Genomic DNA, 22,361 nt, shown 5'->3' on the forward strand with positions numbered 1-22,361 from the left:
TTTTGGTTTTTCAAGTTGATTTTAAAATGACCTTTTTCATGTTTGAAATGTACTAACTCGTTTTTTCCTCACAGCAGGTCAACCTGTGTGTGGCTGCAACATTACGGTCCCATTGAGTACATTTTTGGAGAAAGGGACATCTGTTGCTCCACAGGGCGGGAGGATGGTGCAGAGCACTATCCATTATCTTTCCTTGCTAAGCATTTTTTTGTGTTTTATACTTTTGGAATTTTGATTTTTCAAGTTGGTTTTAAAATGACCTTTTTCATGTTTGAAATGTACTAACTCATTTTTTCCTCACAGCAGGTCAACCTGTGTGTGGCTGCAACATTACGGTCCCATTGAGTACATTTTTGGAGAAAGGGACATCTGTTGCTCCACAGGGCGTGAGGAGGGTGCAGAGCACTATCCATTATCTTTCTTTGGTAAGCATTTTTTGTGTTTTATACTTTTGGAATTTTGGTTTTTCAAGTTGATTTTAAAATGACTTTTTTCATGTTTGAAATTTACTAGCTCGTTTATTCCTTACAGCAGGTCAACCTATGTGTGGCTGCAACATTACAGTCTCATTGAGTACATTTTTGGAGAAAGGGACATCTGTTGCTCCACAGGGCGGGAGGAGGGTGCAGAGCACTATCCATTATCTTTCTTTGGTAAGCATTTTTAGTGTTTTATACTTTTGGAATTTTGGTTTTTCAAGTTGATTTTAAAATGACTTTTTTCATGTTTGAAATTTACTAGCTCGTTTATTCCTTACAGCAGGTCAACCTATGTGTGGCTGCAACATTACAGTCTCATTGAGTACATTTTTGGAGAAAGGGACATCTGTTGCTCCACAGGGCGTGAGGAGGGTGCAGAGCACTATCCATTATCTTTCTTTGGTAAGCATTTTTTGTGTTTTATACTTTTGGAATTTTGGTTTTTCAAGTTGATTTTAAAATGACTTTTTTCATGTTTGAAATTTACTAGCTCGTTTATTCCTTACAGCAGGTCAACCTATGTGTGGCTGCAACATTACAGTCTCATTGAGTACATTTTTGGAGAAAGGGACATCTGTTGCTCCACAGGGCGGGAGGAGGGTGCAGAGCACTATCCATTATCTTTCTTTGGTAAGCATTTTTTGTGTTTTATACTTTTGGAATTTTGGTTTTTCAAGTTGATTTTAAAATGACTTTTTTCATGTTTGAAATTTACTAGCTCGTTTATTCCTTACAGCAGGTCAACCTATGTGTGGCTGCAACATTACAGTCTCATTGAGTACATTTTTGGAGAAAGGGACATCTGTTGCTCCACAGGGCGTGAGGAGGGTGCAGAGCACTATCCATTATCTTTCTTTGGTAAGCATTTTTTGTGTTTTATACTTTTGGAATTTTGGTTTTTCAAGTTGATTTTAAAATGACTTTTTTCATGTTTGAAATTTACTAGCTCGTTTATTCCTTACAGCAGGTCAACCTATGTGTGGCTGCAACATTACAGTCTCATTGAGTACATTTTTGGAGAAAGGGACATCTGTTGCTCCACAGGGCGGGAGGAGGGTGCAGAGCACGATCCATTATCTTTCTTTGGTAAGCATTTTTTGTGTTTTATACTTTTGGAATTTTGGTTTTTCAAGTTGATTTTAAAATGACCTTTTTCATGTTTGAAATGTACTAACTCGTTTTTTCCTCACAGCAGGTCAACCTGTGTGTGGCTGCAACATTACGGTCCCATTGAGTACATTTTTGGAGAAAGGGACATCTGTTGCTCCACAGGGCGGGAGGATGGTGCAGAGCACTATCCATTATCTTTCCTTGCTAAGCATTTTTTTGTGTTTTATACTTTTGGAATTTTGATTTTTCAAGTTGGTTTTAAAATGACCTTTTTCATGTTTGAAATGTACTAACTCATTTTTTCCTCACAGCAGGTCAACCTGTGTGTGGCTGCAACATTACGGTCCCATTGAGTACATTTTTGGAGAAAGGGACATCTGTTGCTCCACAGGGCGTGAGGAGGGTGCAGAGCACTATCCATTATCTTTCTTTGGTAAGCATTTTTTGTGTTTTATACTTTTGGAATTTTGGTTTTTCAAGTTGATTTTAAAATGACTTTTTTCATGTTTGAAATTTACTAGCTCGTTTATTCCTTACAGCAGGTCAACCTATGTGTGGCTGCAACATTACAGTCTCATTGAGTACATTTTTGGAGAAAGGGACATCTGTTGCTCCACAGGGCGGGAGGAGGGTGCAGAGCACTATCCATTATCTTTCTTTGGTAAGCATTTTTTGTGTTTTTCATACTTTTGGAATTTTGGTTTTTCAAGTTGATTTTAAAATGACTTTTTTCATGTTTGAAATTTACTAGCTCGTTTATTCCTTACAGCAGGTCAACCTATGTGTGGCTGCAACATTACAGTCTCATTGAGTACATTTTTGGAGAAAGGGACATCTGTTGCTCCACAGGGCGTGAGGAGGGTGCAGAGCACTATCCATTATCTTTCTTTGGTAAGCATTTTTTGTGTTTTATACTTTTGGAATTTTGGTTTTTCAAGTTGATTTTAAAATGACTTTTTTCATGTTTGAAATTTACTAGCTCGTTTATTCCTTACAGCAGGTCAACCTATGTGTGGCTGCAACATTACAGTCTCATTGAGTACATTTTTGGAGAAAGGGACATCTGTTGCTCCACAGGGCGGGAGGAGGGTGCAGAGCACTATCCATTATCTTTCTTTGGTAAGCATTTTTTGTGTTTTATACTTTTGGAATTTTGGTTTTTCAAGTTGATTTTAAAATGACTTTTTTCATGTTTGAAATTTACTAGCTCGTTTATTCCTTACAGCAGGTCAACCTATGTGTGGCTGCAACATTACAGTCTCATTGAGTACATTTTTGGAGAAAGGGACATCTGTTGCTCCACAGGGCGTGAGGAGGGTGCAGAGCACTATCCATTATCTTTCTTTGGTAAGCATTTTTTGTGTTTTATACTTTTGGAATTTTGGTTTTTCAAGTTGATTTTAAAATGACTTTTTTCAAGTTTGAAATTTACTAGCTCGTTTATTCCTTACAGCAGGTCAACCTATGTGTGGCTGCAACATTACAGTCTCATTGAGTACATTTTTGGAGAAAGGGACATCTGTTGCTCCACAGGGCGGGAGGAGGGTGCAGAGCACTATCCATTATCTTTCCTTGCTAAGCATTTTTTGTGTTTTATACTTTTGGAATTTTGGTTTTTCAAGTTGATTTTAAAATGACCTTTTTTCATGTTTGAAATGTACTAACTCGTTTTTTCCTCACAGCATGTCAACCTGTGTGTGGCTGCAACATTACGGTCCCATTGAGTACATTTTTGGAGAAAGGGACATCTGTTGCTCCACAGAGCGGGAGGTGGGTGCAGAGCACTATCCATTATCTTTCTTTGGTAAGCATTTTTTGTGTTTTATACTTTTGGAATTTTGGTTTTTCAAGTTGATTTTAAAATGACTTTTTTCATGTTTGAAATTTACTAGCTCGTTTATTCCTTACAGCAGGTCAACCTATGTGTGGCTGCAACATTACAGTCTCATTGAGTACATTTTTGGAGAAAGGGACATCTGTTGCTCCACAGGGCGGGAGGAGGGTGCAGAGCACTATCCATTATCTTTCTTTGGTAAGCATTATTTGTGTTTTATACTTTTGGAATTTTGGTTTTTCAAGTTGATTTTAAAATGACCTTTTTTCATGTTTGAAATGTACTAACTCGTTTTTTCCTCACAGTATGTCAACCTGTGTGTGGCTGCAACATTACGGTCCCATTGAGTACATTTTTGGAGAAAGGGACATCTGTTGCTCCACAGAGCGGGAGGTGGGTGCAGAGCACTATCCATTATCTTTCTTTGGTAAGCATTTTTTGTGTTTTATACTTTTGGAATTTTGGTTTTTCAAGTTGATTTTAAAATGACCTTTTTTCACGTTTGAAATGTACTAACTCGTTTTTTCCTCACAGCATGTCAACCTGTGTGTGGCTGCAACATTACGGTCCCATTGAGTACATTTTTGGAGAAAGGGACATCTGTTGCTCCACAGGGCGGGAGGAGGGTGCAGAGCACTATCCATTATCTTTCCTTGCTAAGCATTTTTTTGTGTTTTATACTTTTGGAATTTTGATTTTTCAAGTTGGTTTTAAAATGACTTTTTTCATGTTTGAAATTTACTAGCTCGTTTATTCCTTACAGCAGGTCAACCTATGTGTGGCTGCAACATTACGGTCCCATTGAATACATTTTTGGAGAAAGGGACATCTGTTGCTCCACAGGGCGGGAGGAGGGTGCAGAGCACTATCCATTATCTTTCTTTGGTAAGCATTTTTTTGTGTTTTATACTTTTGGAAGTTTGGTTTTTCAAGATGATTTTAAAATGACTTTTTTCATGTTTGAAATGTACTAACTCGTTTTTTCCTCACAGCAGGTCAACCTGTGTGTGGCTGCGACATTACAGTCCCATTGAGTACATTTTTGGAGAAAGGGACATCTGTTGCTCCACAGGGCGGGAGGAGGGTGCAGAGCACTATCCATTATCTTTCTTTGGTAAGCATTTTTTGTGTTTTATACTTTTGGAATTTTGGTTTTTCAAGTTGATTTTAAAATGACCTTTTTCATGTTTGAAATGTACTAACTCGTTTTTTCCTCACAGCAGGTCAACCTGTGTGGCTGCAACATTACGGTCCCATTGAGTACATTTTTGGAGAAAGGGACATCTGCTGCTCCACAGGGCGGGAGGAGGGTGCAGAGCACTATCCATTATCTTTCTTTGGTAAGCATTTTTTGTGTTTTATACTTTTGGAAATTTGGTTTTTCAAGTTGACTTTAAAATGACCTTTTTCATGTTTGAAATGTACTAACTCGTTTTTTCCTCACAGCAGGTCAACCTGTGTGTGGCTGCAACATTATGGTCTCATTGAGTACATTTTTGGAGAAAGGGACATCGGTTGCTCCACAGGGCGGGAGGAGGGTGCAGAGCACTATCCATTATCTTTCTTTGGTAAGCATTTTTTGTGTTTTATACATTTGGAATTTTGGTTTTTCAAGTTGATTTTAAAATGACCTTTTTCATGTTTGAAATGTACTAACTCGTTTTTTCCTCACAGCAGGTCAACCTGTGTGTGGCTGCAACATTACGGTCCCATTGAGTACATTTTTGGAGAAAGAGACATCTGTTGCTCCACAGGGCGGGAGGAGGGTGCAGAGCACTATCCATTATCTTTCTTTGGTAAGCATTTTTTGTGTTTTATACTTTTAGAATTTTGGTTTTTCAAGTTGATTTTAAAATGACCTTTTTCATGTTTGAAATGTACTAACTCGTTTTTTCCTCACAGCAGGTCAACCTATGTGTGACTGCAACATTACGGTCTCATTGAGTACATTTTTGGAGAAAGGGACATCTGTTGCTCCACAGGGCGGGAGGAGGGTGCAGAGAACTATCCATTATCTTTCTTTGGTAAGCATTTTTTGTGTTTTATACTTTTGGAATTTTGGTTTTTCAAGTTGATTTTAAAATGACCTTTTTCATGTTTGAAATGTACTAACTCGTTTTTTCCTCACAGCAGGTCAACCTGTGTGTGGCTGCAACATTACGGTCCCATTGAGTACATTTTTGGAGAAAGGGACATCTGTTGCTCCACAGGGCGGGAGGAGGGTGCAGAGCACTATCCATTATCTTTCTTTGGTAAGCATTTTTTGTGTTTTATACTTTTGGAATTTTGGTTTTTCAAGTTGATTTTAAAATGACCTTTTTCATGTTTGAAATGTACTAACTCGTTTTTTCCTCACAGCAGGTCAACCTGTGTGTGGCTGCAACATTACGGTCCCATTGAGTACATTTTTGGAGAAAGGGACATCTGTTGCTCCACATGGTGGGAGGAGGGTGCAGAGCAGTGTACATTATCTTTCTTTGGTAAGCATTTTTTGTGTTTTATACTTTTGGAATTTTGGTTTTTCAAGTTGATTTTAAAATGACCTTTTTCATGTTTGAAATGTACTAACTCGTTTTTTCCTCACAGCAGGTCAACCTGTGTGTGGCTGCAACATTACGGTCCCATTGAGTACATTTTTGGAGAAAGGGACATCTGTTGCTCCACAGGGCGGGAGGATGGTGCAGAGCACTATCCATTATCTTTCCTTGCTAAGCATTTTTTTGTGTTTTATACTTTTGGAATTTTGATTTTTCAAGTTGGTTTTAAAATGACCTTTTTCATGTTTGAAATGTACTAACTCATTTTTTCCTCACAGCAGGTCAACCTGTGTGTGGCTGCAACATTACGGTCCCATTGAGTACATTTTTGGAGAAAGGGACATCTGTTGCTCCACAGGGCGTGAGGAGGGTGCAGAGCACTATCCATTATCTTTCTTTGGTAAGCATTTTTTGTGTTTTATACTTTTGGAATTTTGGTTTTTCAAGTTGATTTTAAAATGACTTTTTTCATGTTTGAAATTTACTAGCTCGTTTATTCCTTACAGCAGGTCAACCTATGTGTGGCTGCAACATTACAGTCTCATTGAGTACATTTTTGGAGAAAGGGACATCTGTTGCTCCACAGGGCGGGAGGAGGGTGCAGAGCACTATCCATTATCTTTCTTTGGTAAGCATTTTTAGTGTTTTATACTTTTGGAATTTTGGTTTTTCAAGTTGATTTTAAAATGACTTTTTTCATGTTTGAAATTTACTAGCTCGTTTATTCCTTACAGCAGGTCAACCTATGTGTGGCTGCAACATTACAGTCTCATTGAGTACATTTTTGGAGAAAGGGACATCTGTTGCTCCACAGGGCGTGAGGAGGGTGCAGAGCACTATCCATTATCTTTCTTTGGTAAGCATTTTTTGTGTTTTATACTTTTGGAATTTTGGTTTTTCAAGTTGATTTTAAAATGACTTTTTTCATGTTTGAAATTTACTAGCTCGTTTATTCCTTACAGCAGGTCAACCTATGTGTGGCTGCAACATTACAGTCTCATTGAGTACATTTTTGGAGAAAGGGACATCTGTTGCTCCACAGGGCGGGAGGAGGGTGCAGAGCACTATCCATTATCTTTCTTTGGTAAGCATTTTTTGTGTTTTATACTTTTGGAATTTTGGTTTTTCAAGTTGATTTTAAAATGACTTTTTTCATGTTTGAAATTTACTAGCTCGTTTATTCCTTACAGCAGGTCAACCTATGTGTGGCTGCAACATTACAGTCTCATTGAGTACATTTTTGGAGAAAGGGACATCTGTTGCTCCACAGGGCGTGAGGAGGGTGCAGAGCACTATCCATTATCTTTCTTTGGTAAGCATTTTTTGTGTTTTATACTTTTGGAATTTTGGTTTTTCAAGTTGATTTTAAAATGACTTTTTTCATGTTTGAAATTTACTAGCTCGTTTATTCCTTACAGCAGGTCAACCTATGTGTGGCTGCAACATTACAGTCTCATTGAGTACATTTTTGGAGAAAGGGACATCTGTTGCTCCACAGGGCGGGAGGAGGGTGCAGAGCACGATCCATTATCTTTCTTTGGTAAGCATTTTTTGTGTTTTATACTTTTGGAATTTTGGTTTTTCAAGTTGATTTTAAAATGACCTTTTTCATGTTTGAAATGTACTAACTCGTTTTTTCCTCACAGCAGGTCAACCTGTGTGTGGCTGCAACATTACGGTCCCATTGAGTACATTTTTGGAGAAAGGGACATCTGTTGCTCCACAGGGCGGGAGGATGGTGCAGAGCACTATCCATTATCTTTCCTTGCTAAGCATTTTTTTGTGTTTTATACTTTTGGAATTTTGATTTTTCAAGTTGGTTTTAAAATGACCTTTTTCATGTTTGAAATGTACTAACTCATTTTTTCCTCACAGCAGGTCAACCTGTGTGTGGCTGCAACATTACGGTCCCATTGAGTACATTTTTGGAGAAAGGGACATCTGTTGCTCCACAGGGCGTGAGGAGGGTGCAGAGCACTATCCATTATCTTTCTTTGGTAAGCATTTTTTGTGTTTTATACTTTTGGAATTTTGGTTTTTCAAGTTGATTTTAAAATGACTTTTTTCATGTTTGAAATTTACTAGCTCGTTTATTCCTTACAGCAGGTCAACCTATGTGTGGCTGCAACATTACAGTCTCATTGAGTACATTTTTGGAGAAAGGGACATCTGTTGCTCCACAGGGCGGGAGGAGGGTGCAGAGCACTATCCATTATCTTTCTTTGGTAAGCATTTTTTGTGTTTTTCATACTTTTGGAATTTTGGTTTTTCAAGTTGATTTTAAAATGACTTTTTTCATGTTTGAAATTTACTAGCTCGTTTATTCCTTACAGCAGGTCAACCTATGTGTGGCTGCAACATTACAGTCTCATTGAGTACATTTTTGGAGAAAGGGACATCTGTTGCTCCACAGGGCGTGAGGAGGGTGCAGAGCACTATCCATTATCTTTCTTTGGTAAGCATTTTTTGTGTTTTATACTTTTGGAATTTTGGTTTTTCAAGTTGATTTTAAAATGACTTTTTTCATGTTTGAAATTTACTAGCTCGTTTATTCCTTACAGCAGGTCAACCTATGTGTGGCTGCAACATTACAGTCTCATTGAGTACATTTTTGGAGAAAGGGACATCTGTTGCTCCACAGGGCGGGAGGAGGGTGCAGAGCACTATCCATTATCTTTCTTTGGTAAGCATTTTTTGTGTTTTATACTTTTGGAATTTTGGTTTTTCAAGTTGATTTTAAAATGACTTTTTTCATGTTTGAAATTTACTAGCTCGTTTATTCCTTACAGCAGGTCAACCTATGTGTGGCTGCAACATTACAGTCTCATTGAGTACATTTTTGGAGAAAGGGACATCTGTTGCTCCACAGGGCGTGAGGAGGGTGCAGAGCACTATCCATTATCTTTCTTTGGTAAGCATTTTTTGTGTTTTATACTTTTGGAATTTTGGTTTTTCAAGTTGATTTTAAAATGACTTTTTTCATGTTTGAAATTTACTAGCTCGTTTATTCCTTACAGCAGGTCAACCTATGTGTGGCTGCAACATTACAGTCTCATTGAGTACATTTTTGGAGAAAGGGACATCTGTTGCTCCACAGGGCGGGAGGAGGGTGCAGAGCACGATCCATTATCTTTCTTTGGTAAGCATTTTTTGTGTTTTATACTTTTGGAATTTTGGTTTTTCAAGTTGATTTTAAAATGACCTTTTTTCATGTTTGAAATGTACTAACTCGTTTTTTCCTCACAGCATGTCAACCTGTGTGTGGCTGCAACATTACGGTCCCATTGAGTACATTTTTGGAGAAAGGGACATCTGTTGCTCCACAGAGCGGGAGGTGGGTGCAGAGCACTATCCATTATCTTTCTTTGGTAAGCATTTTTTGTTTGTTATACTTTTGGAATTTTGGTTTTTCAAGTTGATTTTAAAATGACTTTTTTCATGTTTGAAATTTACTAGCTCGTTTATTCCTTACAGCAGGTCAACCTATGTGTGGCTGCAACATTACAGTCTCATTGAGTACATTTTTGGAGAAAGGGACATCTGTTGCTCCACAGGGCGGGAGGAGGGTGCAGAGCACTATCCATTATCTTTCCTTGCTAAGCATTTTTTGTGTTTTATACTTTTGGAATTTTGGTTTTTCAAGTTGATTTTAAAATGACCTTTTTTCATGTTTGAAATGTACTAACTCGTTTTTTCCTCACAGCATGTCAACCTGTGTGTGGCTGCAACATTACGGTCCCATTGAGTACATTTTTGGAGAAAGGGACATCTGTTGCTCCACAGAGCGGGAGGTGGGTGCAGAGCACTATCCATTATCTTTCTTTGGTAAGCATTTTTTGTGTTTTATACTTTTGGAATTTTGGTTTTTCAAGTTGATTTTAAAATGACTTTTTTCATGTTTGAAATTTACTAGCTCGTTTATTCCTTACAGCAGGTCAACCTATGTGTGGCTGCAACATTACAGTCTCATTGAGTACATTTTTGGAGAAAGGGACATCTGTTGCTCCACAGGGCGGGAGGAGGGTGCAGAGCACTATCCATTATCTTTCTTTGGTAAGCATTATTTGTGTTTTATACTTTTGGAATTTTGGTTTTTCAAGTTGATTTTAAAATGACCTTTTTTCATGTTTGAAATGTACTAACTCGTTTTTTCCTCACAGTATGTCAACCTGTGTGTGGCTGCAACATTACGGTCCCATTGAGTACATTTTTGGAGAAAGGGACATCTGTTGCTCCACAGAGCGGGAGGTGGGTGCAGAGCACTATCCATTATCTTTCTTTGGTAAGCATTTTTTGTGTTTTATACTTTTGGAATTTTGGTTTTTCAAGTTGATTTTAAAATGACCTTTTTTCACGTTTGGAATGTACTAACTCGTTTTTTCCTCACAGCATGTCAACCTGTGTGTGGCTGCAACATTACGGTCCCATTGAGTACATTTTTGGAGAAAGGGACATCTGTTGCTCCACAGGGCGGGAGGAGGGTGCAGAGCACTATCCATTATCTTTCCTTGCTAAGCATTTTTTTGTGTTTTATACTTTTGGAATTTTGATTTTTCAAGTTGGTTTTAAAATGACTTTTTTCATGTTTGAAATTTACTAGCTCGTTTATTCCTTACAGCAGGTCAACCTATGTGTGGCTGCAACATTACGGTCCCATTGAATACATTTTTGGAGAAAGGGACATCTGTTGCTCCACAGGGCGGGAGGAGGGTGCAGAGCACTATCCATTATCTTTCTTTGGTAAGCATTTTTTGTGTTTTATACTTTTGGAAGTTTGGTTTTTCAAGATGATTTTAAAATGACCTTTTTCATGTTTGAAATGTACTAACTCGTTTTTTCCTCACAGCAGGTCAACCTGTGTGTGGCTGCGACATTACAGTCCCATTGAATACATTTTTGGAGAAAGGGACATCTGTTGCTCCACAGGGCGGGAGGAGGGTGTAGAGCACTATCCATTATCTTTCTTTGGTAAGCATTTGTTGTGTTTTATACTTTTGGAATTTTGGTTTTTTAAGTTTATTTTAAAATGACCTTTTTCATCTTTGAAATGTACTAACTCATTTTTTCCTCACAGCAGGTCAACCTGTGTGTGGCTGCAACATTACGGTCCCATTGAGTACATTTGTGGAGAAAGGGACATCTGTTGCTCCACAGGGCGTGAGGAGGGTGCAGAGCACTATCCATTATCTTTCTTTGGTAAGCATTTTTTGTGTTTTATACTTTTCGAATTTTGGTTTTTGAAGTTGATTTTAAAATGTTCTTTTTTATGTTTGAAATGTACTAACTCGTTTTTTCCACACAGCAGGTCAACCTGTGTGTGGCTGCAACATTACGGTCCCATTGAGTACATTTTTGGAGAAAGGGACATCTGTTGCTCCACAGGGCGGGAGGAGGGTGCAGAGCACTATCCATTATCTTTCTTTGGTAAGCATTTTTTGTGTTTTATACTTTTGGAATTTTGGTTTTTCAAGTTGATTTTAAAATGACCTTTTTCATGTTTGAAATGTACTAACTCTTTTTTTCCTTACAGCAGGTCAACCTGTGTGTGGCTGCAACATTACGGTCCCATTGAGTACATTTTTGGAGAAAGGGACATCTGTTGCTCCACAGGGCGGGAGGAGGGTGCAAAGAACTATCCATTATCTTTCTTTGGTAAGCATTTTTTGTGTTTTATACTTTTGGAATTTTGGTTTTTCAAGTTGATTTTAAAATGACCTTTTTCATGTTTGAAATGTACTAACTCGTTTTTTCCTCACAGCAGGTCAACCTGTGTGTGGCTGCAACATTACGGTCCCATTGAGTACATTTTTGGAGAAAGGGACATCTGTTGCTCCACAGGGCGGGAGGAGGGTGCAGAGCAGTGTACATTATCTTTATAAAACACAAAAAATGCTTACCAAAGACTTTTGGAATTTTGGTTTTTTAAGTTGATTTTAAAATGACCTTTTTCATGTTTGAAATGTACTAACTCGTTTTTTCCTCACTGCAGGTCAACCTGTGTGTGGCTGCAACATTACGGTCCCATTGAGTACATTTTTGGAGAAAGTGACATCTGTTGCTCCACAGGGCGGGAGGAGGGTGCAGAGCAGTGTACATTATCTTTCTTTGGTAAGCATTTTCTGTGTTTTATACTTTTGGAATTTTGGTTTTTAAAGTTCATTTTAAACGACCTTTTTCATGTTTGAAATGTACTAACTCGTTTTTTCCTCACAGCAGGTCAACCTGTGTGTGGCTGCAACATTACGGTCCCATTGAGTACATTTTTGGAGAAAGGGACATCTGTTGCCTCACAAGGCAGGAGGAGGGTGCAGAGCAATATGCATTATCTTTCTTTGGTAAGCATTTTTTGTGTTTTATACTTATGGAATTTTGGTTTTTCAAGTTGATTATAAATGACCTTTTTCATGTTTGAAATGTACTAACTCGTTTTTTCCTCACAGCAGGTCAACCTGTGTGTGGCTGCAACATTACTGTCCCATTAAGTACATTTTTGGAGAAAGGGACATCTGTTGCTCCACAGGGCGGGAGGAGGGTGCAGAGCAGTATACATTACCTTTCTTTGGTAAGAATTTTTTGTGTTTTATACTTTTGGAATTTTGGTTTTTCAAGTTGATTTTAAAATGACCTTTTTCATGATTGAAATGTACTAACTCGTTTTTTCCACAGAGCAGGTCAACCTATGTGTGACTGCAACATTACGGTCCCATTGAGTACATTTTTGGAGAAAGGGACATCTGTTGCTCCACAGGGCGGGAGGAGGGTGAAGAGCACTATCCATTATCTTTCTTTGGTAAGCATTTTTCGTGTTTTATACTTTTGGAATTTTGGTTTTTCAAGTTGATTTTAAACTGACCTTTTTCAAGTTTGAAATGTACTAACTCGTTTTTTCCTCACAGCAGGTCAACCTGTGTGTGGCTGCAACATTACGGTCCCATTGAGTACATTTTTGGAGAAAGGGACATCTGTTGCTCCACGGGGCGGGAGGAGCGTGCAGAGCACTATCCATTATCTTTCTTGGTAAGCATTTGTTGTGTTTTATACTTTTGGAATTTTGGTTTCTAAAGTTGATTTTAAAATGACCTTTTTCATGTTTGAAATGTACTAACTCGTTTTTTCCTCACAGCAGGTCAACCTGTGTGTGGCTGCAACATTACGGTCCCATTGAGTACATTTTTGGAGAAAGGGACATCTGTTGCTCCACATGGTGGGAGGAGGGTGCAGAGCAGTGTACATTATCTTTCTTTGGTAAGCATTTGTTGTGTTTTATACTTTTGGAATTTTGGTTTTTCAAGTTGATTTTAAAATGACCTTTTTCATGTTTGAAATGTACTAACTCGTTTTTTCCTCACAGCAGGTCAACCTGTGTGTGGCTGCAACATTACGGTCCCATTGAGTACATTTTTGGAGAAAGGGACATCTGTTGCTCCACAGGGCGGGAGGAGGGTGCAGAGCAGTATACATTATCTTCCTTTGGTAAGCATTTTTTGTGTTTTATACTTTTGGAATTTTGGTTTTTCAAGTTGATTTTAAAATGACCTTTTTCATGTTGGAAAGGTACTAACTCGTTTTTTTTCCTCACAGCAGGTCAACCTGTGTGTGGCTGCAACATTACGGTCCCATTGAGTACATTTTTGGAGAAAGGGACATCTGTTGCTCCACAGGGCGGGAGGAGGGTGCAGAGCACTATCCATTATCTTTCTTTGGTAAGAATTTTTTGTGTTTCATACTTTTGGAATTTTGGTTTTTCAAGTTGATTTTAAAATGACCGTTTTCATGTTTTAAATGTACTAACTCGTTTTTTCTCACAGCAGGTCAACCTGTGTGTGGCTGCAACATTACGGTCCCATTGAGTACATTTTTGGAGAAAGGGACATCTGTTGCTCCACAGGGCTGGAGGAGGGTGCAGAGCACTATCCATTATCTTTCTTTTGTAAGCATTTTTTGTGTTTTATACTTTTGGAATTTTGGTTTTTCAAGTTGATTATAAATGACCTTTTTCATGTTTGAAATGTACTAACTCGTTATTTCCTCACAGCAGGTCTACCTGTGTGTGGCTGCAACATTACGGTCCCATTGAGTACATTTTTGGAGAAAGGGACATCTGTTGCTCCACAAGGCGGGAGGAGGGTGCAGAGCAGTATACATTATCTTTCTTTGGTAAGCATTTTTTGTGTTTTATACTATTGGAATTTTTGTTTTTCAAGTTGATTTTAAAATGACCTTTTTCATGTTTCAAATGTACTAACACATTTTTTCCGCACAGCAGGTCAACCTCTGTGTGGCTGCAACATTACGGTCCCATTGAGTACATTTTTGGAGAAAGGGACATCTGTTGCTCCACAGGGCGTGAGGAGGGTGCAGAGCACTATCCATTATCTTTCTTTGGTAAGCATTTTTTTGTGTTTTATACTATTCGAATTTTGGTTTTTGAAGTTGATTTTAAAATGTTCTTTTTTATGTTTGAAATGTACTAACTCGTTTTTTCCTCACAGCAGGTCAACCTGTGTGTGGGTGCAACATTACATTCCCATTGAGTACATTTTTGGAGAAAGGGCCATCAGTTGCTCCACAGGGCGGGAGGAGGGTGTAGAGCACTATCCATTATCTTTATTTGGTAAGCATTTTTTGTTGTTTATACTTTTGGAATTTTAGTTTTTCAAGTTGATTTTAAAATGACCTTCTTCATGTTTCAAATGTACTAACTCATTTTTTCCTCACAGCAGGTCAACCTGTGTGTGGCTGCAACATTACGGTCCCATTGAGTACATTTTTGGAGAAAGGGACATCTGTTGCTCCACAGGGCGTGAGGAGGGTGCAGAGCACTATCCAGTATCTTTCTTTGGTAAGCATTTTTTGTGTTTTATACTTTTCGAATTTTGGTTTTTGAAGTTGATTTTAAAATGTTCTTTTTTATGTTTGAAATGTACTAACTCGTTTTTTCCTCACAGCAGGTCAACCTGTGTGTGGCTGCAACATTACGGTCCCATTGAGTACATTTTTGGAGAAAGGGACATCTGTTGCTCCACAGGGCGGGAGGAGGGTGCAGAGCACTATCCATTATCTTTCTTTGGTAAGCATTTTTTGTGTTTTATACTTTTGGAATTTTGGTTTTTCAAGTTGATTTTAAAATGACCTTTTTCATGTTTGAAATGTACTAACTCGTTTTTTCCTCACAGCAGGTCAACCTGTGTGTGGCTGCAACATTACAGTCCCATTGAGTACATTTTTGGAGAAAGGGACATCTGTTGCTCCACAGGGTGGGAGGAGGGTGTAGAGCACTATCCATTATCTTTCTAAGGTAAGCATTTGTTGTGTTTTATACTTTTGGAATTTTGGTTTTTCAAGTTGATTTTAAAATGACCTTTTTCATGTTTGAAATGTACTAACTCATTTTTCCTCACAGCAGGTCAACCTGTGTGTGGCTGCAACATTACGGTCACATTGAGTACATTTTTGGAGAAAGGGACATCTGTTGCTCCACAGGGCGGGAGGAGGGTGCAGAGCACTATCCATTATCTTTCTTTGGTAAGCATTTTTTGTGTTTTAACTTTTGGAATTTTGGTTTTTCAAGTTGATTTTAAAATGACCTTTTTCTTGTTTGAAATGTACTAACTCGTTTTTTCCTCACAGCAGGTCAACCTGTGTGTGGCTGCAACATTACGGTCCCATTGAGTACATTTATGGAGAAAGGGACATCTGTTGCTCCACAGGGCGGGAGGAGGGTGCAGAGCAGTATCCATTATCTTTCTTTGGTAAGCATTTTTTGTGTTTTATACTTTTGGAATTTTGGTTTTTCAAGTTGATTTTAAAATGACCTTTTTCATGTTTGAAATGTACTAACTCGTTTTTTCCTCACAGCAGGTCAACCTGTGTGGCTGCAACATTAGAGTCCCATTGAGTACATTTTAGGAGAAAGTGACATCTGTTGCTCCACAGGGCGGGAGGAGGGTGCAGAGCAGTATCCATTATCTTTCTTTGGTAAGCATTTTTTGTGTTTTATACTTTTGGAATTTTGGTTTTTCAAGTTGATTTTAAAATGACCTTTTTCATGTTTGAAATGTACTAACTCGTTTTTTCCTCACAGCAGGTCAACCTGTGTGTGGATGCAACATTACGGTCCCATTGAGTACATTTTTTGAAGAAAGGGACATCTGTTGCTCCAAAGCGCGGGAGGAGGGTGCAGAGCAGTATCCTTTATCTTTCTTTGGTAAGCATTTTTTGTGTTTAATACTTTTGGAATTTTGGTTTTTCAAGTTGATTTTAAAATGACCTTTTTCATGTTTGAAATGTACTAACTCTTTTTTTCCTCACAGCAGGTCAACCTGTGTGTGGCATCAACATTACGGTCCCATTGTGTACATTTTTGGAGAAAGGGACATCTGTTGCTCCACATCACGGGAGGAGGGTGCAGAGCACTATCCATTATCTTTGTTTGGTAAGCATTTTTGTGTTTTATACTTGTGGAATTTTGGTTTTTCAAGTTGATTTTAAAATGACCTTTTTCATGTTTGAAATGTACTAACTCGTTTTTTCCTCACAGCAGGTCAACCTGTGTGTGGCTGCAACATTATGGTCCCATTGAGTACATTTTTGGAGATATGGACATCTGTTGCTCCACAGGGCGGGAGGAGGGTGCAGAGCACTATCCATTATCTTTCTTTGGTAGCATTTTTTGTGTTTTATACTTTTGGAATTTTGGTTTTTGAAGTTGATTTTAAAATGACCTTTTTCATGTTTGAAATGTACTAACTCGTTTTTTCCTTACAGCAGGTCAACCTGTCAAAGGCTGCAACATTACGGTCCCATTGAGTACATTTTTGGAGAAAGGGACATCTGTTGCTCCACAGGGCGGGAGGAGGGTGCAGAGCACTATCCATTATCTTTCTTTGGTAAGCATTTTTTGTGTTTTATACTTTTGGAATTTTGGTTTTTCAAGTTGATTTTAAAATGACCTTTTTCATGTTTGAAATGTACTAACTCGTTTTTTCCTCACAGCAGGTCAACCTGTGTGTGGCTGCAACATTACGGTCCCATTGTGTAAATTTTTGGAGAAAGGGACATCTGTTGCTCCACAGGGCGGGAGGAGGGTGCAGAGCACTATCTATTATCTTTCTTTGGTAAGCATCTTTTGTTTTTTATACTTTTGGAATTTTGGTTTATCAACTTGATTTTAAAATGATCTTTTTCATTTTTGAAATGTACTAACTCGTTTTTTCCTCACAGCAGGTCAACCTGTGTGTGGCTGCAACATTACGGTCCCATTGAGTACATTTTTGGAGAAAGGGATATCTGTTGCTCCACAGGGCGGGAGGAGGGTGCAGAGCACTATCCATTATCGTTCTTTGGTAAGCATTTTTTGTGTTTTATACTTTTGGAATTTTGGTTTTTCAAGTTGATTTTAAAATGACCGTTTTCGAGTTTGAAATGTACTAACTCGTTTTTTCCTCACAGCAGGTCAGCCTGTGTGTGGCTGCAACATGACGGTCCCATTGAGTACATTTTTGGAGAAAGGGACATCTGTTGCTCCACAGGGCGGAAGGAGGGTGCAGAGCACTATCCATTATCTTTATTTGGTAAGAATTTTTTGTGTTTTATACTTTTGGAATTTTGGTTTTTCAAGTTGATTTTAAAATGACCTTTTTCATGTTTGAAATGTACTAACTCGTTTTTTCCTCACAGCATGTCAACCTGTGTGTGGCTGCAACATTACGGTCCCATTGTGTACATTTTTGGAGAAAGGGACATCTGTTGCTCCACAGGGCGGGAGGAGGGTGCAGAGCACTATACATTATCTTTCTTTGGTAATAATTTTTGTGTGTTTTATACTTTTAGAATTTTGGTTTTTCAAGTTGATTTTAAAATGACCTTTTTCATGTTTGAAATGTACTAACTCGTTTTTTCCTCACAGCAGGTCAGCCTGTGTGTGGCTGCAACATTACGGTCCCATTGTGTACATTTTTGGAGAAAGGGACATCTGTTGCTCCACAGGGCGGGAGGAGGGTGCAGAGCACTTTCCATTATCTTTCTTTGGTAAGCATTTTTTGTGTTTTATACTTTGGGAATTTTGGTTTTTCAAGTTGATTTTAAAATGACCTTTTTCATGTTTGAAATGTACTAACTCGTTTTTTCCTCACAGTGGGTCAACCTGTGTGGCTGCAACATTACGGTCCCATTGAGTACATTTTTGGAGAAAGGGACATCTGTTGCTCCACAGCACGGGAGGAGGTGCAGAGCACTATCTATTATCTTTCTTCGGTAAGCATTTTTTGTGTTTTATACTTTTGGAATTTTGGTTTTTCAAGTTGCTTTTAAAATGACCTTTTTCATGTTTGAAATGTACTAACTCGTTTTTTCCTCACAGCAGGTCAACCTGTGTGTGGCTGCAACATTACGGTCCCATTGAGTACATTTTTGGAGAAAGGGACATCTGTTGCTCCACAGGGCGGGAGGAGGGTGAAGAGCACTATCAATTGTCTTTCTTTGGTAAGCATTTTTTGTGTTTTATACTTTTGGAATTTTGGTTTTTCAAGTAGATTTTAAAATGACCTTTTTCATGTTTGAAATGTACTAACTCGTTTTTTCCTCACAGCAGGTCAACCTGTGTGTGGCTGCAACATTACGGTCCCATTGAGTACATTTTTGGAGAAAGGGACATCCGTTGCACCACAGGGCAGGAGGAGGGTGCAGAGCAGTATCCATTATCTTTCTTTGGTAAGCATTTTTTGTGTTTATACTATTGGAATTTTGGTTTTTCAAGTTGATTTTAAAATGACCTTTTTCATGTTTGAAATGTACTAACTCGTTTTTTCCTCACAGCAGGTCAACCTGTGTGGCTGCAACATTACGGTCCCATTGAGTACATTTTTGGAGAAAGGGACATCTGTTGCTCCACAGGGTGGGAGGAGGGTGCAGAGCACTATCCATTATCTTTCATTGGTAAGCATTTTTTGTGTTTTATACTTTTGGAATTTTGGTTTTTCAAGTTGATTTTAAAATAACCGTTTTCATGTTTGAAATGTACCAACTCGTTTTTTCCTCACAGCAGTTCAGCCTGTGTGTGGCTGCAACATTACGGTCCCATTGAGTACATTTTTGGAGAAAGGGGCATCTGTTGCTCCACAGGGCGGGAGGAGGGTGCAGAGCACTATCTATTATCTTTCTTTGGTAAGCATTTTTTGTGTTTTATACTTTTGGAATTTTGGTTTTTCAAGTTGATTTTAAAATGACCTTTTTCATGTTTGAAATGTACTAACTCGTTTTTTCCTCACAGCAGGTCAACCTGTGTGTGGCTGCAACATTACGGTCCCATTGAGTACATTTTTGGAGAAAGGGACATCTGTTGCACCACAGGGCAGGAGGAGGGTGCAGAGCAGTATCCATTATCTTTCTTTGGTAAGCATTTGTTGTGTTTTATACTTTTGGAATTTTGGTTTTTCAAGTTGATTTTAAAATGACCTTTTTCATGTTTGAAATGTACTAACTCGTTTTTTCCTCACAGCAGGTCAACCTGTGTGTGGCTGCAACATTACGGTCCCATTGAGTACATTTTTGGAGAAAGGGACATCTGTTGCTCCACAGGGCGGGAGGAGGGTGAAGAGCACTATCCATTGTCTTTCTTTGGTAAGCATTTTTTGTGTTTTATACTTTTGGAATTTTGGTTTTTCAAGTTGATTTTAAAATGACCTTTTTCATGTTTGAAATGTACTAACTCGTTTTTTCCTCACAGCAGGTCAACCTGTGTGTGGCTGCAACATTACGGTCCCATTGAGTACATTTTTGGAGAAAGGGACATTTGCTGCACCACAGGGCAGGAGGAGGGTGCAGAGCAGTATCCATTATCTTTCTTTGGTAAGCATTTTTTGTGTTTATACTTTTGGAATTTTGGTTTTTCTAGTTGGTTTTAAAATGACCTTTTTCATGTTTGAAATGTACTAACTCGTTTTTTCCTCACAGCAGGTCAACCTATGTGTGGCTGCAACATTACGGTCCCATTGAGTACATTTTTGGAGAAAGGGACATCTGTTGCTCCACAGGGCGGGACGAGGGTGCTGAGCACTATCCATTATCTTTCTTTGGTAAGCATTTTTGTGTTTTATACTTTTGGAATTTTGGTTTTTCAAGTTGATTTTAAAATGACCTTTTTCATGTTTGAAATGTACTAACTCGTTTTTTCCTCACAGCAGGTCAACCTGTGTGGCTGCAACATTACGGTCCCATTGAGTATATTTTTGGAGAAAGGGACATCTGTTGCTCCACAGGGCGGGAGGAGGTGCAGAGCACCATCTATTATCTTTCTTTGGTAAGCATTTGTTGTGTTTTATACTTTTGGAATTTTGGTTTTTCAAGTTGATTTTAAAATGACCTTTTTCATGTTTGAAATGTACTAACTCGTTTTTTCCTCACAGCAGGTCAACCTGTGTGTGGCTGCAACATTACGGTCCCATTGAGTACATTTTTGGAGAAAGGGACATCTGTTGGTCCACAGGGTGGGAGGAGGGTGAAGAGCACTATCCATTGTCTTTCTTTGGTAAGCATTTTTTGTGTTTTATACTTTTGGAATTTTGGTTTTTCAAGTTGATTTTGAAAATGACCTTTTTCATGTTTGAAATGTACTAACTCGTTTTTTCCTCACAGCAGGTCAACCTGTGTGTGGCTGCAACATTACGGTCCCATTGAGTACATTTTTGGAGAAAGGGACATCTGTTGCACCACAGGGCAGGAGGAGGGTGCAGAGCAGTATCCATTATCTTTCTTTGGTAAGCATTTTTTGTGTTTATACTTTTGGAATTTTGGTTTTTCAAGTTGATTTTAAAATGACCTTTTTCATGTTTGAAATGTACTAACTCGTTTCTTCCTCACAGCAGGTCAACCTGTGTGGCTGCAACATTACGGTCCCATTGAGTACATTTTTGGAGAAAGGGACATCTGTTGCTCCACAGGGCGGGAGGAGGGTGCAGAGCACTATCCATTATCTTTCTTTGGTAAGCATTTTTTGTGTTTTATACTTTTGGAATTTTGGTTTTTCAAGTTGATTTTAAAATGACCGTTTTCATGTTTGAAATGTACTAACTCGTTTTTTCCTCACAGCAGGTCAACCTGTGTGTGGCTGCAACATTACAGTCCCATTGAGTACATTTTTGGAGAAAGGGACATCTGTTGCACCACAGGGCAGGAGGAGGGTGCAGAGCAGTATCCATTATCTTTCTTTGGTAAGCATTTTTTGTGTTTTATACTTTTGGAATTTTGGTTTTTCAAGTTGATTTTAAAATGACCTTTTTCATGTTTGAAATGTACTAACTCGTTTTTTCCTCACAGCAGGTCAACCTGTGTGGCTGCAACATTACGGTGCCATTGAGTACATTTTTGGAGAAAGGGACATCTGTTGCTCCACAGGGCGGGAGGAGGGTGCAGAGCACTATCCATTATCTTTCTTTGGTAAGCATTTTTTGTGTTTTTGGAATTTTGTTTTTTCAAGTTGATTTTAAAATGACCGTTTTCATGTTTGAAATGTACCAACTCGTTTTTTCCTCACAGCAGTTCAGCCTGTGTGTGGCTGCAACATTACGGTCCCATTGAGTACATTTTTGGAGAAAGGGACATCTGTTGCTCCACAGCATGGGAGGAGGGTGCAGAGCTCTATCCATTATCTTTCTTTGGTAAGCATTTTTTGTGTTTTATACTTTTGAAATTTTGGTTTTTCAAGTTGATTTTAAAATGACCTTTTTCATGTTTGAAATGTACTAACTCGTTTTTTCCTCACAGCAGGTCAACCTGTGTGGCTGCAACATTACGGTCCCATTGAGTACATTTTTGGAGAAAGGGACATCTGTTGGTCCACAGGGCAGGAGGAGGGTGCAGAGCACTATCCATTATCTTTCTTTGGTAAGCATTTTTGTGTTTTATACTTTTGGAATTTTGGTTTTTCAAGTTGATTTTAAAATGACCTTCTTCATGTTTGAAATGTACTAACTCGTTTTTTCCTCACAGCAGGTCAACCTGTGTGTGGCTGCAACATTACGGTCCCATTGAGTACATTTTTGGAGAAAGGGACATCTGTTGTTCCACAGGGCGGGAGGAGGGTGCAGAGCACTATCCATTATCTTTATTTGGTAAGAATTTTTTGTGTTTTATACTTTCGGAATTTTGGATTTTCAAGTTGATTTTAAAATGACCTTTTTCATGTTTGAAATGTACTAACTCGTTTTTTACTCACAGTAGGTCCACCTGTATGTGGCTGCAACATTTCGGTGCCATTGAGTACATTTTTGGAGAAAGGGACATCTGTTGCTCCACAGCACGGGAGGAGGGTGCAGAGCACTATCCATTATCTTTCTTTGGTAAGCATTTTTTGTGTTTTATACTTTTGGAATTTTGGTTTTTCAAGTTGATTTTAAAATGACC

This window comes from Schistocerca nitens, chromosome 8, assembly GCF_023898315.1.
Source record: "Schistocerca nitens isolate TAMUIC-IGC-003100 chromosome 8, iqSchNite1.1, whole genome shotgun sequence".
Classification (NCBI taxonomy): Eukaryota; Metazoa; Arthropoda; class Insecta; order Orthoptera; family Acrididae; genus Schistocerca; species Schistocerca nitens.